This window comes from Dromiciops gliroides, chromosome 4 (genome assembly GCF_019393635.1).
Source record: "Dromiciops gliroides isolate mDroGli1 chromosome 4, mDroGli1.pri, whole genome shotgun sequence".
NCBI classification, from domain to species: Eukaryota; Metazoa; Chordata; class Mammalia; order Microbiotheria; family Microbiotheriidae; genus Dromiciops; species Dromiciops gliroides.
In genome coordinates, this window is record NC_057864.1 from 362,394,612 (window position 1) to 362,408,452 (window position 13,841).

The following is a 13,841-nucleotide window of genomic DNA, read 5'->3' on the forward strand; positions in this document are numbered from 1 at the left end:
TATTTTCAACCCATGCATCAGAATATTCAAAAAAATTATTAAAAATGAAGAAAAATCAAAGTACAGCCATCCTTCAGGAAGATTTAGTATTTGTATTTACTTAGATAATCACCATCCACATATATCTACTGAGAACCTACTATGCTGGTTCAACAGATGTACATTTAATGTTTCTTCTGGTTAGGGAAACAAAAACATAATTGAAACAGTTGTTCACTAAAATTCAATAAGGAACATGAGATTATATCAGTTGATTATCTAGAGGGATAACTTTTGGGGAAAGAAAAATAGCCCTAAGGAGAATTGGGGCAGCTTTCCTTTTAGTTTCAGACTTCAGAGCTTCCTTCCAAGTATTAAAGAAGGCACCTCCAATCAAAGAATAAGAAATATGTTAGTTTCTAAAAATGAAGAATAGGAATTTTCCTATTAAGATTGACACTATTAAAAACCATACAATAAAATGAAAGAGAAGCATTTGTGGATTTAGTCAGAGGACAAAATTTCAATTCTGCCACCTTTATGACCTTGGATTAATAATTTCCTTTCACTGGACCTCAGCTTTCATATAAAATGAGAAATTTGGACAAGAAAAATGTCAAGGCCCCTTCCAATTCTTAATCTAAGATCAAGATGATCTTTGAAAAATTACAGGAATAACACATTAATTTAATTCAATATTACTGATCAATTAGCCAGCTCTAAATGAAGTTTACTTTATATACTTTTTCTTTTATAATTCTAAAACATTTCTTTTTCCACTCTATTAATCCTATTACATGCTGGGAAGAAAGGAAGGAAGGAAGGAGAGAGACAGAGAGAGAGAGAAGGAAAGGAGGGAGGGAAAGAAGAAAGAAGAAATAGAAAAAGAGAGAAACAAGGAAGGAAAGGAGGGAAGGAAGAAGGGGCTGGGCAAGAGGAAGGAAATAAGGAAGGAAGTTCATATCTTATGTTCATAGTCGAGCAAAAACAAATTCCCACACTGGCAACATTCAATAATGTCTTTTAATCTGTGTATTTGTACATATTTTTGAAAGCCTAAAAAAGGTTTGTTAAACAGCTTACTTAAATATAACTAAAAATTTACTTTATCATGATACTAATGCATAACCAATACCTAAAAGCTTTACTTTAACAATGTTGGTACTGATCAGGTGCTAACTAGTCTCCTTGAAGTGCTGATGAAATGCTATATGGCCACGGGTGGAAGCCAAGAGCTAAAAACAGACGCTAAAGCTGGCACTTATGATCCTCACAAGTCCCTGTCAGGGTATAACATTCCAGGGGCAACTGAGTCTGAGAGAAGGAAAGAGCTCAGGTCAAGAGTCAATTCCTAAAGGGCAGCACATAGTATTTATCTGAATATATATGAAAGCTGGAGAACATTGATTGCATCATGGTGAGGTTATATTGGTTAATAACCTTGGAGAACATAGCAAAGAATCTCCTTGAAGACAAGGACCAGGCTCATGTGTATAGACCCAACTCTTATTCTTTCCACACCTTGTGGTCCAGGCACACTGGTCTACTTGTTCTTCCTCACACCTTTTGCTCCACCCCTTGCCTTCAGGCCTTTGCACTGGTTGTGCCCTGTATTTGAGATTGTTTTTTGCCTCTAAGAACTTTTGACTTCCTTCAAGACTAAATTCGAGTATTACTTGTGCAGAAGGTCTTTCCTACCTCCACTCCTTTCCACCTCTCCCCCTCCTAAGTTGCCAGAGTTCCCCACTGAGTTTACCTTCTACTAGTCTGTATTTAGTTTGTGTGCAATATGTAATATACATGTTTACACTATTAAAATATAAGGTCCTTAAGGACCAGCACTTTTTTTTTCAAACTGTTTTTGCTCTTTTTTGTGTCCCCAAAGTTTAGCACAATACTTGACATATAATAAGTGATTAAGAAATGATTGAACTGTTGATTAACATGAATGGTGATGAATGTAGACACCAAAAACTAGAATCTGAAACCCATTGGTCCTGTGTGATCTTGGACAAAATACTTAACTTGTTGGGTCTCAATTTCTTCACTGTAAAATTCGGAAATTGTAGCAGATGATGTTTTAAGATCCTTTACTACTAATAAACTTTTGTTCAACATCATATTAAATTATATTGCTGAGGGCAGCTAGGTGGTGAAGTGATAAGCAATGGCCCTGGATTCAGAAGGACCTGAGTTCAAATTTGGTCTCAGTCACTTGACACTAGCTGTGTGACCCTGGGCAAGTCACTTAACCCTCATTGCCCCGCAAAAAATAAAAATTAAAAAATTATATTGCTAACCTTTTCAAAGAACAAAGGGCACCAAATGCATAATTAACATTATTTATTCAGTTATGCTCAATATTTTCATTTTCTCATTTTGTTTATCCAGCTTACATAATTTTCATATATTTAAAGTTCATACCTGAAATACTATTTTTTCTAGAAATTATTTTTACTTCAGATAAGAGCATTTTTTCATATTTATTGAAGTCCCAGTCAGGAATGAACCAGTCTCCAGTGGTGAGTTGTCTGTGAAGGAATCCTAACAAGATTTCTGATGAATTCCTAAAGTCAGAGGGGCAATTTGCTGCTTCTACAAACTCAATGGTGGTTAGGAAAGCTTCAGTAAAATCTTTTTCACCTGTTGAATAAAACGGACATCTAAAAAACAAAAAAAAGACGGTATTAGCAAGTTCACAGGGGTTACAGAAAACTCTCCCTGTTCTTTCTCAGTATTTCTGGAATTGTAATTTTCTAGGATGTATTTTACATGAAAAGCTTCCTATGGTTCAAATTCTATCTCTGATGCTTACTACCTCTGTAACCTTAGGTAACTCTATTACGGTCCTTAGTATCTTTATGTCTGACAGCTAGGTGGCATAATGGATTGAGTGCCAGGCCTAGAGTCAGAAAGACATCTTCCAGAATTCAAATTTGGTATTAGCCAACTTACTAGCTGTGTGACCCTGGACAAGTCACTTAACCCAGTTTGTCTCAGTTACTTCATCTGTAAAATGAGCTGGAGAAGGTAATGGCAAACTATTCCAGTATCTTCACCAAGAAAACCACAAATGGGCTCATGAAGACTTGGACATGACTGAAAACAATTGAACAACAACAATATCCTGATATATAAAATTAAATATCCCTTCCAGCTCTAGATTTATGATCCTATGAGCCAATGAACCTAGGTATAGAGTCTAACATTCAGAACATACTGGACAGTAGTGATCATAATTTTAGAGTAGCATAGGTTTAAATCTCTCATCTTGGACATAGATGCCTACATAATTTCATTAATAACTTCAGAGAGCTTCATACTGGGTCACTTCTGATTCACCCACTCCCTTAGCATGTTTTAGTATTTCCATCTTTATTTGTCTTTTTGTCTCCTCTAATACTTTCCCTTTATTAGTTTATGCAAGTAATTTTTTGTAATATGACATAACGAAACAGCAGCTATGTTCCTTATAGGGCTAAATGAAGTGAGAGAAGGCTATTGGGTCTAACAAAGTAAGACTTGCTCACACCAGCTCTTAAGTACCTTTCACTGAAAAGTACTTCAATTACTGTTTTATCACCAGCTGTATGCTTAGCCTCCTGTGAATTGATGGGAATGGACAAACAGAGAAAGGGATGGCTTGGCGGTACCATAGCAAGTGGTCAGGGATCACCTCCAGTTTTCTAAGTCAATTTTTATAACCTGTCTTCACTCGATGCCCAAACCTGATATGCTTGCCTAGATGAGTAAACTCTAAGAGCATAGTCCATAGAGTTTCACCCAATTTGAGTCCTGTAGATTATGATCAATAAATTGCTTCTTTAAACATATGCCTTCATAGTCACTGCTATAGCAATCATGTTATATGGAACTGCTTGAAAAGTTAAATTTTTTTGGTTTCTTTTACTTTATTCATTCATTCATTCATTTATTTATTTATTTTGGCGGGGCAATGAGGGTTAAGTGACTTGCCCAGGGTCACACAGCTAGTATCAAGTGTCTGAGGCCAGATTTGAACTTAAGTCCTGCTGAATCTAAGGCCAGTGCTTTAAAGAGTTAAATTTTAGGAATCTGGGGATTTTGTTTTTTGGTTTTCTTTGAAAAATTCAAACAGTAGATTTCATTGTCTCTCGTTCTAAAAGATTTTCTGATTATTTTTTTCCCTTTGCTATGCAATAAGATCACTTTTTGTATCAAGGAATATGGTAGTAATATACAATAAGATGTAATTCACTAATTATAATATTTCTTCAACCACATAACTTTTATTTTGGCTCTTCAATCCAAAGCTACCAAAATTTATTATTAGACTTCTATAAGGAGATGAAGTAATGATGCTGAGTGTGGTCTCCTCATTTTAGGACAGGGAGGAGGAGTCTATTCCTCAAAGATTTGACAGCTTTATATAAACAGGAAAGGAGAAAGTGAAAAAAAGAGGATTAAATTGCAGCAAGAGGGAACTTAGGTAGCTATAAGGAAGAACTTTTGGCTATAAAGGTGACCAATATTAGTACAAGATACTAAGGGAAGCATTGGGATTCATATCCCTGGGAAGGTTATATAAAACAACCCAACTCTTTGTCTCAGCGAGTTTATTCATTCACTGGTATGGAACCAGAGGTTGTATAAGACAATTCCAAGTTCTCTTGAGCCTTATGGTGTTCCCTATCTGTTCTGGGAGATGTAGAGAAAATTGTCAACAAAAAGACAGGGGTGGACACAGAGGTGAGAAGAGAGGCAGGGAACCAATTTCGAAGGTTCCAGAGGGCTAAATGTTTAATTTTGAGTGTGATCACCGACACCTCAGAAATCAGCAAATGCTAAAAAGCAGGGTTTGGGTTATTGTTTTATTGATTGTATATACCTAATAAAGTAGATGGGAAATGTTTACCATTCAGATTCAACTTTAAAGTGTGCCTTGCCGGAGCTCTGGTTGTTAAAACATTTCTCAGCACAAGAGATTTATTCAAAACCATTATTTTTTAAAAAATAAGTTTTTAAACTGTACAAATGGGACAAAATTTCTGAGAAAGGAAATGAAGTTAGAACACTGAAGTTAGAGCAAAAGCTAGGGAGGCTGATCGCATGAGTTGGTAGATAACATGCCTGAGGAACATCACCTTCCCCCCCAAATTTTTGTGAGAACATTGCTTTCAGTCACAAGACTTGCATTCTAGTAATGACACTAGCTTTCAACAGTCATGTGACCTTGAGCAATACACTTCACTCACCTCTCTGGATCTTAGTGCCTCATCAACGAAATGATTATCATCTTATTTGTACCATTTACAACCCAAGGTTGTTCATCAGAAAACACTTTGTATATATCTTTGTATACCTTTCTATAGTTAAGTCTGTATTTATCATTCTTCAGAAAAATGGATTTGTTTTCTAACAATTACACCAACATGAAGTGTGATCCTGGAGTCTTTAAAATATCAACTTTTAAAAAATCATTTATTAATCATTGATTGGTTATTTTTTTTTTTACTGTTTGTGAAAATCTCTGGAAAACTACCTGTGAGCAAATGGAAAATGGATCCTTATTTGCTACATTGTTAAAGTCATAGAAAAGAAAATATAGCCAATAGCTTACTCATCATAGAACAATGACTTTCCAACATCTATCCCACCCTGATGACCAGACCATATATAATGAACTATTGTCTCCATATCTGTTTTGTAGGTATGTTTTTCTGAGTTATTTTATGTCTTCTCCCAGGACTGTAAATACTAAAACATAAAGAACGATTAATTTTGAATTAAAAATCAAGATATTTCTGCCTTAAAATTTCTAATCAAGAACATGTATGTTTCTTATTTAGATAATTGTTTAAGCTGGTGATGAAACAGTAATTGAAGTATTTTTCAGTGAAGGATACTTAAGAGCTGGGGTGAGCAAGGCCTGCTTTGCTAGACCCAACCAAGAACATCTCTTATTTAGATTATTGTTTAAACTACCTTTTAAAAGGTTTATGGGAGGGTCAGCTAGGTGGCACAGTGGATAGAGCACTGGGCCTGGATTCAGAAGGACCAGAGTTCAAATCCGGCCTCAGACACTTAACACTTACTAGGTGTGTGACCCTGGGCAAGTCACTTAACCCCAATTGCCTCACTCCCCCCCAAAAAAGTATATGGGATCCTTTTCATTCTAAATAAAACATTATTTCACATGGGAAGTATGAATTTGGAAGTGGTCTTTCCATAGCAGGCTTCCTAACTGACCAAGTTGAAGTGCTTGGCCTCCCATTTAATGGGACAGACACAATTTGGTACTATTCTCTACCTCATTGAAAAATTGGTACCTTCCTAAAGAAGGATACTTTACCATCTATGTACTATGCATTCATGATCATAGTATACCATCATAGCAACATACCAACTCTACACTTTTCCATGACTTTTCTCAATCAGATGTTTTTAGAAGTGTTTTAAACAATAATTTTTTTTTACAGCAAATATTTTAATATGTTACCAGAAACCCTGGAATGATGTGCATGACCTATTTTAGCCTAAATTGAAACTTCTGGGCTTTCAAAGACTTGCCAGAGGTGGCTTTAAAGACAAATCCTTTGAATGCCCATAACAAGATTTTATAAAAAGAATTTAATACAAGAATGTTTGTAATACCTCAAAAATCTTTAGTTTGCCTGCCATCATCTGTGGATAGTATGCATCATATTCATCAAAGGAATAACAGAAATCAGATCTGCATTCTTGTGGTAATAGCTCAATCTGATATGGCAAAGGCCCAGAGAAGTTAGATTTCAAGGCAGCAAGAAAAAATGGAATGATCACATAGTAATTAATACCTGCAATGTAGAATTTTAAAAGTATGACAGTGAATCACTTAAATACATCCCTGTACAAATGAGAAAGAGAAATAAAAGAAAGGCTGGGTCCACATAACTAATTAGGCAAATTGGTCCCTCAGTCAGTCAGTTGCATATGTTGGCTCTAGGGCCATGGACAGAATGGAGATGAACCAAGTCAAGTAGGGAATATGCCCAATGTGTCTAGACAAGGTGTGGTGATTCAACAACCAGACAATTGGTAAAGCATCTAGATACTTGAATGAATAGTAGATGAGCAATAGGATAGGCTTTCATTCTACTCATTCATTCTAGCTATACCTATTTAATTTTACTACATATGCTGGAGCCCTTTGCTTTCCATAACCAGGAATTGTTTCATGTACTAACTGGAAGCATATAAAACAACAACTGGGGGCAGCCAGGTGGCACAGTGGATAAAGCACTGGCCTTGGATTCAGGAGGACCTGAGTTCAAATCCAGCCTCAGACACTTGACACGTACTAGCTGTGTGACCCTGGGCAAGTCACTTAACCCTCATTGCCCTGCAAAAAAAAAAAAACAACCAACAACTAACAACAAAAACTTATGGGCTAAGGAAAAATTGGTTTCAGCCTTAAGCTCTCCTTACTATTAGTACTTAAAGTCTATTTCTCTCACTTGTTTGTTTTGTTTTTCCTAAATCTTTGTCTAAAATCTCTGAGGAGCTGTATGATTTACTTTTGACTTCACTATCTTGGCATAACCTGAAGAACACTGGTTCTGGAGTCATAAGATTAGAGTTCAAATACTTTCTCTAATGCTTTATTTATGATGTTGTGCAAGCCACTTAAGCTTATCTCAATTTCCTAATTTAAAAAAATGTCATTGGACAACATTATCTCAATTGTCCCTTCCTATTCAAGAAATATAATCCCACAATCCTTTAAGCTGTCATTTCTTTATTCTTGACCTTTGATAAACTGCCTCTAGTGTTTGTGCCCTTCTGGTCATTAACCACATGATTTTGACTCACTGCCTTCTAACCAATGTTGTCTTTGAATGTTCTGACTCTGTAATGAATATGTGGTCCCTGATCATTATTTCCTTCTTGTTTCTGTGTCCTGATTAGGAATGACTTGATTTCTCTTAGAAGTATTTTTTTGAAGTTCCAAATCTACCTTATACCTATAATGCTGTGTGTCTCATAGCCCTAATGATGAAAGGCTGAAACCAAATCTCATATCAGACAAGCAGAAGTCTAAACACACACAGAATGGGAAACAAGGCAAATAATTGGTTCAAAAATCAGGAAACAGATGAGAACCTGGAAGAACCCAATACTGAATGGCAAGGCAAAGTTAGTCAAAAGGCAGATTTCTAGGAATCAAGAAGTGAAGGGACAAAGTAAGGCAGCCACGACAACTTATAAGTAGCACTAGATTTTGAAAAGTTCTGTAGTCAAAGATAGAAAACTTAAGAGACCATTACAATAGTGCAGATATCAAATAGCATATAATTAAATTATATTATTGGTTTTGTTAGCGGAAAGGTGAGATGAATTTTAATAGATATTGTGGTAGTATACTCAATAGGATGTGACAACTAATTGGAAATTAGGAGAAAATGAGAAGGAAGGGGTAAAGATGACTGGGAGAATGGTGTTGCTCTCAATAGAAATAAGGAGATATTAGAGGGAAGGTGATTTTGGTGTAGAGGGAGGAGAAAATATATAATGCAAGATGAATAAACATTTATTAAGCACCTACTATGTTCTGGTCACTGTGCTAAGTGCTGAATGTATTCAGTTTGAGACATATTGAGTTTGATGTATTACTAGTCCCTACAGGCAAATATGTCCTGTAATCAGTAGGAAGTATGGGACTGGAACCTCAAGGATATTTTGGGATACAGATCTCAATGGATAGGTTTGGGAAACATTAAGAGGTGATAAATCCATAGAGATGGACAAGATCGCCAAGGGAGACTGTATATATATATATAGAAAAATAAGAGAAAAAATGGCTAAAGGCAGAATCTTGGGGGAGAGCCATACTTTGGAGATAGAAGAATGCAGACTAACCAGTAAGAGTGGCTAAGAAAAGCATAATCAGATAGGTAAAAGAACTAGGAAAAAAGTTTCATAAAGGGTAAGGGAGTGAAGAATATTAAGAAGATGGCAAAATGTTATATACTGTACTAGTTAAAAGGTCTGTGTAAAAGCTGATGGATTTGGCAATTAAGAATGTAAAAATGTGTTGGTAAAAAAAAAAGAATGTATTGGTGTCCTTGGAGGGGCAAATTATGTTCCAAATACACAGTGATTACAGATAAAGCCACAGGAGAATGAGAAAAAAATAATAATATAAAAATCTCTTGAATTAACTAAAGAACTGTTAAAGCCTAGAATTTTTCTCAGTACTTCTCCCACACTAACCTCTAGATGCCTACAGCAGTAGGCACAAGCAAACTTGAAATTCTTTGTCTGAGCCTGACACAAGAATGGGGACCTTTGCTACAGTGATTCTGTCTTAACACCCCCATCCCTTTTTAAAATATAGTGAGACACTCTATGTCTTCTTCCATTTTCTTCATCTCAAACACCCCTAAATCATCCTCTGCTCTCTACTCCTTTATTTAAATTTCTTCTAATGAGGTGGCCCTTCACCTTGTCATTACAAAGCACTCCTTAGCAAGTTGTCCCCTCAATCCTTTTCCTGGCCAGTCTTCAATCTCTTCCTGTCTATTAATTACTTCCTTACTGCTTTCAGACCTGTGTATTCCCCCCTTCCTTAGAATACTTTCACTGCTCCTAAATATTCTATTAAACTATCAGATTATATCTTACACTTTTTCTCAAACTCTTAGAAAAACTATCTTCATTTACTGCCTACATTCTCCCTCTTTTCACTCTAAGCTTTTTGCAATTTTGCTTCTGATTTCATCCCTCGACTGAAACTGCTCTCTCCAAAGTGACCAATTATCTCTTAGTTGCCAAGTGATGACTTTCTTATTTCTTATCCTTATTGACATTTCTACGGCAATGGACTTTGTTGACAGGTTCTAGTGGATGATTTTTTTTCTTCCCTGGATTTTCATGGCACCACTATCTCTTGGTTCTTCTATGAGCCTGACTACTCATTTTCAGGCTCATCATTCTGCTCCTTAACTATGAGTATATTTCAAGACTTTACCTGGGACTTCTCTGTATATGATCTCATCATTTCTAATGGGTTTAGATATTATATCTCTGCAGATAATTCCAAGAGCAATAGATCCAACCTCAATTATCCTCCTTAGCTTCAGTTCTAAACTACTAAATCCCAACAAGACCCGAGTCCAAATCCTGCCCCAGACACTTTCCAGCTGTGTCTCCCTAGGCATGTCACTTAACCTCTGTTTGCCTCAGTTTTTTCAGAATGTAACAGCATCTATCTGCCCGGGTTATTCTGAGGATAAAGAGAGATAATAGTCTTAATAAAGTACTATAGTAATACTAGCTATTAGTTATTGCATATAAAGAAACGTTACCATGTTGTAAGAAATTATGAATTTAAGAAAGCAGAGATCATGAATCATAGGATTCATGAATTATAGGTTTTACATCTGAAAGAAACCTTAGAAGCTATCCATTCCAACGTTCTTTTATCAGATGTGTAAACTGAAGTTCAGAGGCTTTAGGTACCTTGTCCAAAATCATGTAGGGAATAAATTGACTGAGGCATGATTTGAACCAAGGTCCAAATCCAGGACTCTTTCCACTGTGTTACACTGCCTATGGAAGCTATATGAATTATAGCAAAGGAGAGTATGCAGAATGGGGACAACAATGACTACATAATGACTACAGCAATGTAAAGTGGCAAAATAAAAATAAAAAATAAAAACCAGAATACTGTGTGATTATAATGGCCAAAATTAGCTCCAAGGAAGAGATATGAGAACATTTTTCCCTATCTTCTTTCTATATGTGAGAAACTATGCATAAAAATAGCTTATCAAGTTGAACTAAATTGATATGTTGGTTAGTTTTGATAAACTATTTTCTCTCTTTTAAAAGAAACTTATTTTAATGGATGTCCCTCAAAGAATTCAGGAAGGATATTTTGGGAAATGAAGGTGATAAAATATATATATATATACACAGACACATGTGTGTGTATGTATGTATGTGTATATATATACACACATGTATGTGTGTGTGTATATATATGTATGTATGTATGTATATATATATATGTGTGTGTATGTATATATAAATGTCTTTTTTCTTTTTCTTTGTGGGGTAATGAGGGTTAAGTGACTTGCCCAGGGCTGGTGCTTTATGTACTACGCCACCTAGCTGCCCAATATATATATATATATTTATATATTTATATATATATAAAAGAATTAAGAACCCGAGAATGGTGACATGCTAATTATTGTATTTGGAGAGAGCAGGCCTAGGTTCAAATCCTTGTTTTTACTACTTGCTATCTCTTTGACCTCAGGCCAAACACTTAGTGTCATTAGGTCTCAAATTCCTCACATAAAATGAGGGAGTTGTGTTGGATTGAATGACTTCTAAATCACATTCCAGCTTTTCTTCTTATGATTCTGAAAGATACCTTCATTTTTACTAATATTATTGATCTTAATATGGGTCATTTTGTTCTGTAAATTTATCTAGCACTATCTCAATTGACTACATAGGCAAAATTCACTGGGTAATAGCTTGACATTGTTGGGATTCAGAGTTAATTACCTCTAGCTTCTTATATGTTTAACTTACATAGGAAAATTTGTTATGTAACCCATCCCTTCCCTTTGACAGTTGATTTGTCCTTTTGAATGACTAGATGGAATTATTCATATGTCACTTATAAATCAATAAATCAACATTTATCAAGCTCTTACTACATGCCAGGCAATATTCCAAGTGCTAAATCTGGCTGTGGTCAGTTGAAAAGATGCTGGATGACTCCTATCTCTGAAAAGAGAGTCAATTAGATTCTTTGGGCTAAATCATTACATCCTAAGGTGACTTTGGCTTTCCAGTGACTACTGAGAGGTTGGAGGTGACAGAGGGGATTCAGCGTGACTGAGTACTAAAGAATTCTCAGCCTTTTATATTGATATGAATTTCAGGTTACCATTGAATAGCTGGAGGTGACAGAAAGAAACTTGGCAGGATTAAGTGATCTGCTTAAAAGGCAGTATTTTGAAATCATTCCAAGACAGAGTTTTCCTTAATCATTTTGATGGAATTTATGTACATATGTAATGCTTATCAATATATAAATTTGCAATTAGAGGTCATTTGTTTTTTCCCCACAAACTTACCAGTGCCCTGAAACTAAGGAGCCATAAAAAGCTTTGAAAATTTATAGGAGGGGATATTCTATTGTGGACAACTCTTCATAGGAACAAGACAATTCAGGAACAGAAGTCATGCCATTATAAAATATTCACCACTCCAGCCACTTTTGGATGAGATGAAGTACTTTTTTTTCTGGACTGTCATTGACAATGATTTGAAGGAGCATTATATCTTCCTTCAAGGGAAAAAGAGATGAAAATGAACTTTAGGATTCCAAAGGCTTAAGATGTTGGCAACAGAAATTAACTGCTATGTTAGAAAACTAATGTAGGAATGAGGAAAAGATGGTGGAGAGGAAGCAGCAAGCTGCCTGAGCTCTCCTTCTGTTCCCTCAAAAAGAACATTAAATCAAGCCTCTGGATGGATTCTGAAACTACATAACCTGCAAAGAGACAGAAAGACACAGTCTTCCAACCAGAGATAATTTAGAATACTTCAGGAAAAGGTCGGTCTGACTCGGGCAAAAGGGAGGCCCAGTGCAAGGCAGCAGCCCAGCGCCAAGGGGGTCAGGCCAAGTCAGCAGGAGCTGTGGGCCACAGCCAAACAACTGAGGCCCCTTGAACCTGGTTCAAAAATCTGGTGGCCAAGGACAGTGGAAAAACCTACTTGCACCAGCCAAGCGGGCAAGTTGCTAGGGCCACGAACATCAGGACAGGCGGGATCAGGCGCCTGACCAAGAGCGCTCAGACAGGAAGTGCAGGGGGGCGAACTGCACACACTATAAAGGCCTCAGAGTAAAAAGCCGGTCACACAGCACCTATACCCCTGTACAAGAAGTCCAAAACAGGGACCCTGGTGCCCCCAGAGTGGACCTCAACTTAAAAAATAAATAACTAAGCTGCTATAATAAGTAAGAAGCAAAAAAGAGACTTCTCCATTGAGAGCTTCTGTATCAATAGAGAAGAAGCCAACACAAACTCAGATGAGGACAATACCCTCAAATTCCCTATATGTGAAGCCTCATGAGGGAAGGTGAATTGGTCTCAAGAACAAAATGCCTTCCTGAAAGAGCTCAAAAAGGATTTTAAAAATCAATTGAGAGAGGTAGAAGAAAAAATGGGGAGAGAAATGAAAGCAAAACAAGAAAACTATGAAAAAAGAATCAGCAGCTTGGAAAAGGAAGCACAAAGATTGACTGGCCAAATGGGGGAAAAAAGTGCATAATTTCACTGAAGAAAACAATGCCTTAAAAAAAATCATTTAGGGGCAGCTAGGTGGTACAGTGGATAAGAGCACTGGCCCTGGAGTCAGGAGTACCTGAGTTCAAATCCGGCCTCAGACACTTAACACTTACTAGCTGTGTGACCCTGGGCAAGTCACTTAACCCCAACTGCCTCACTAAAAAAAAAAAAAAATCATTTGGCCAAATGGAAAAAAAGGTGCATTATCTCATTGAAGAAAACAATGCCTTAAAAAATTCATCTGGCCAAATGGAAAAAAAAGTGCATAATCTCACTGAAGAAAACAATGCCTTAAAAAATTCATTTGGCCAAATGGAAAAAAAGGTACATAATCTCACTGAAGAAAACAATGTCTTAAAAACTAAAATTGGACAGTTGGAAGATAAGGAATCCATGAGACACCAGGAATCAGTCAAGCAGAATCAAAAGAATGAAAAAATAGAAGAAAATGTGAAATACCTCATTGGAAAGACAACTGATCTGGAAAACAGATTGAGGAGAGACAATTTGAGAATCATTGGACTG

General features: G+C 36.3%; 1 pseudogene; it reads right to left on the reverse strand.

The window, feature by feature from the left end:
* Positions 1 to 241: 241 nt before the first annotated feature.
* On the reverse strand, positions 242 to 12,279 carry LOC122755133 (annotated as a pseudogene).
* Between the last annotated feature and the right edge of the window lie 1,562 nt (positions 12,280 to 13,841).